Below are 4,302 nucleotides of genomic sequence, written 5' to 3'. Positions count from 1 at the left end.
GAAGTTGTTTGCCTCATCTTTTGCATCCAGCATTTATCCACACCTTGAACAGTTTTCAATTCCTAACAACATCTAAAGACCTGCATCACTATACTGGGAGCTTTTCAGTTTCTAAAAGGACATATTTGGGTGTTTTTTAAGCATTTGTTCATGTTTTTTCAGAGCCCCCGTACTGCACAACAAGGATGAGGAATTGAATCGCTGGTTGGGGTAAAAAATTGAGACAAAAAAAAACTACATTCTCCTTTAATGTGACATTGAAACAAACCATCACCAAATCTAATGGTACACAAAATGTCCAGATTGGCTAGATTCACATGGGATGTTGAAAACTCAACAATGTAGCGCATCAACACTGTTTATGCACTAAAACGTGTGACTTGGTAGCATGAAAAAAGTAGCAATAGGCACATTTTACCAAGCTATCTCTGCCATTTGCTGCAATGTCATTCCAGGTTGAGGTTAAAGGCAAATTCCACCCAAAAACTATCTTTTGGCATTTGTTTCATTAGTCCATTGTTGATATAGTACCAAATGTTTTGCATGTCAGCAATCAAGTTTTCAAGATGTATAACTTTCAAAATACAGAAATACAGCCAGTATGATGCATTTTGCATCAAATCATGCTGCGTTTTGCATCATAACGGCTGTATTTCTGTATTTTGAAAGTTATATATCTTAACTTGATTGCTGACATGCAAAATATTTTGGGACTATATCAAACAATGGACTACTGAAACAAATACTAAAAGATCATTTTTGGGTGGAGTTTTCCTTCAAGAGTGTGGGCCAGTAACCAAAAAGGTCGCTGGTTCGAATCCCCGATCAGACTAGTTGAAAAATCTGGATGAGAGCGTCTGCTAAAATGACAAAAAATGGAAAAGCTATCAGAAAACAGTTATGTGTGTGTGCGCTTGGTGCCCTGCATATCATATAATCCCCTGCTGCACATACTATGCTGGGTGTCATTTCCCTCCACACTGTCACGCTGGTCTTGCTGCTCCGTTCATGGAAAATTGTAGCAGTTCATGGTGCTGAACATGAATATGCTGTGACAACAGTGAATAGCAAACGGCTGTTGTTTTTCCCCCATCTGACCAAAATACGAGTCTCTGCTGTATGCTACGGTGATGTAGCTTGGTTTAGACTCATTGTGCAGTGATTTTGACTAAAACATCCGTTATACTCCCCTTTGCCATTGACTTAACATCGCAGTTAGTAGTAGAGCCCACATAGCATCCCCATTGTCTGCCTGAAAGTAAAATATTGTGATGCTGATCTGAGACGTGTCTTGAACAATAGAAGATTAGCTTTTGAAGAACTCTACTCTTCCTTGATTTTGGAAGGATAGAATTACAAGCCATCTGTATTCTAATCTAAGGACATGTTACTTCTGCTGTGCCACATAGAAACATATTTAAGTATATGTTTATGTATATGTAACAATGTAGCTGCTGTAAAACTGAATCAAAGACTGAGTACATTGTAGCATACTCTTTTAGAATTCTCCCTTGAAGTGTGGTTAGAGTTGTTTGTTTCAGAAGCTGTGTCACTAAAGCTGGTCGGTTCATCACTGTCATATTCTTGAGCCATTTCTCAGTATGACTTTATCTAGTGTGAAATAACATTGTTTGAACAGTTTTGACATGGCATCCGTGCAAAAATTCAGGCTGCGTTCTGTCAGATTGTGCATGTTTGTCAAGGGACTAAGAGACATCCTGATTTGTCATTTCAAAAGCAAATGACACCATCACTCCAATCCCCAATCCACTGTCTCCCTCTGTGTATTCCTCAAAGACACAGCTTTGTTAAAGTTTGTTCATTGTCTAGTTTTCCCTCAAATCCAGTCTCAGAATGGTCTTATTCATGCAGCTGAGATAAAGGATAATCCTTAAACATTCAGTTTGTCTAACGGTAGTTTGAGATTTTCATGAGATCCTTGAGGATGGGGGTACAAAGTGTAGTAGTGTACATTGTCAGCCTCTTGAATTACATTTTCTATGAGGAGAGGTACAGTAGAACAATTGTGCAAGAATAATTCCTAACATGCTAGTTTCTCAATTCATTTCCTGAATTGAAAAGGAGTAGTATGGAATATGCTGTAGATTGAGTGCTGGTTGTAAGGTTGAGTGATATTTTTTATGGGTAGATGGCCTTATCCACTAGGTTAAAGTGATGTGAAAAGATTTGCCCCTAGTTAGCTATATGTCATGTTTGAGTGGGACCTCTTTTTCACTCACTCTAAATTATCTGGGTGTGCATAAGTAGGACATTGCTGCAGATTGAGATGCAGTCACACGTCCCCTACTTGGAGATGAGAGCACTCTTTTATATCATACATGCAGTCTGGCCTAAATTAGGACAAGGAAAGAGACAAACGAGTGGCAGAAGGACTAATATTTTAGCCAGGGGGCACATTGACCAATCCCTACCCCTCTCCTTTTGAAATTAGAACATCTACTTTGGCATCCTCATTTGTGAGGAATCTTGCCTGCATTCACAATTCCTTTCTGACCATGCACTCACCTCTCTGAATTTTCTACCAGGCAGCTATCAGACAGATGGTCGTCCATCCATCCAAGATCCTTTAGCTCGGCAGAACAGAATTACGCTGATTCATCATCCACTGTGACACCACCCCTCCACCAACACTAGTCACCCCTTCAACTCTTGAACTCTGGTGTCGGCAGTTTGGTTCACTTCCAGGCCCATTAGAACTATCTGTATCAGCGGGGCCACTCTTAATGGTACATTCTTAATCTTGGAGGTGCCCCCCTCATTTATGCCGACCCACTTTACAGTATAGGAGTGCTGAGAGTTGCTGACTGTAGCAGAGTGCGGCTCCCCTATGGAGGGGAGAGCAGTGTGTGTGTCTGAAAGGCCATTACTCCACTAGAAGCTGTGGGGCCCTAGCCGTCACCCCTACGGAGTGTGTTGTGTGTGTGCGTGTGTGGTGTCAATACAACGCTGTGGGAAGTGCAGTGTAATGAGGCTTAATGAGGCTTGGCACTGTGTAGCACAGATCAACTCTTTCTTGTAAGGTTTCTCAGTGCAAGAGTAATGACACCACACACACACAGCACTCTCTCGTTAGGTTACAACTGAGATCCTGATATATTTGTACGTTTTTACCAATAAAACCCCAAACAAGCGTACAACAGAAACCCCCTCTGTGATCTTGCAGGTTTCAAGATGTTACAGATATGTATGAATAATTATGTGGAGGTCTGTCTATTTTGGTTGAAAGTGGAACATTCTAAGTAAATAAAGAGTATTTAAACCTCGGAATAATTGTGTGGACATGTTATTGACTGTTATGCCTGCTGCAATCGGCCAATGTAATGATGGTTTGCAGGACATTCATTTCCAACACTATAATGCAATAATACATTGTCTATTCAGTAGTCAGAATTAGTTGTCAGAGGGTTGAGGTCGTTTTGCATACCAGACTTATAGGCTCTTTCACACAGCGGCATTATCAAATCCCACAAATTCACAAAAACACACACAGGAACCTATGATTATTAACGTTGCTCTTTGCAGATATCGCTCCACCATTTCCTGCTTGCTAAAACTCTAATAGTTTGCCTAATTTCAGTTTATGTGACAAAATAAGCTAGTATAGTGTAGATAATCATTTTACCATCTAAACCGCTGTGAAATATATTTTCCATAACCAAAAATATTGTTGTTTCAGCTGTTTTGAAGCTGGTGTACAAAACCGAAAGTAAAACAAAACTTAAGAATGTGAAGCATAGAAATAGCGCACATAGAACATATCTATCGCTTCTTAGACTTGCTTTCAAGTAGAATGATAGATGTATAACTCACAAATTTCTATGTGAATTTGGTCACGTCGCTCAAAAAGTTACATATTGCCACTTTAATTTAAATACATTGGAAATGCAGGTGATCACTGATGTTCAACTAAATGAAATGCTGTTGGGTCGGAAGAGATTTGTCTTATCCGTGTCATTGTGACTGAACTTGATTAACTTCCAGTTAACTGACAAGGTCAGAAGGAAGTAAAGGTTAGGGTACTTTAATACACTTGGGAGAAAATGGATACCTGCATTAAAATAATGGTGCCTAACCTAATAAGGTGGAGGGACCAGGGCAGTTGAAAGGTGATGACATGGACCTTTAGGTAATATAATGAGCCACTTTTTTCACTGAGCTGCCTCTGGAAAAAGATGCCCTGTCAAGCAAGACTGTGGAGTTAGTCAATGTAGGGGAATTTCACCTGTGAGGGTTCAGGACCCCCAGGCCCTGCTGTGGACCAGGTTATGTGGTTAGATGTCC

Source organism: Coregonus clupeaformis, chromosome 19 (genome assembly GCF_020615455.1).
Source record: "Coregonus clupeaformis isolate EN_2021a chromosome 19, ASM2061545v1, whole genome shotgun sequence".
Taxonomy (NCBI): domain Eukaryota; kingdom Metazoa; phylum Chordata; class Actinopteri; order Salmoniformes; family Salmonidae; genus Coregonus; species Coregonus clupeaformis.
Note: the sequence above shows the minus strand (reverse complement) of the source record.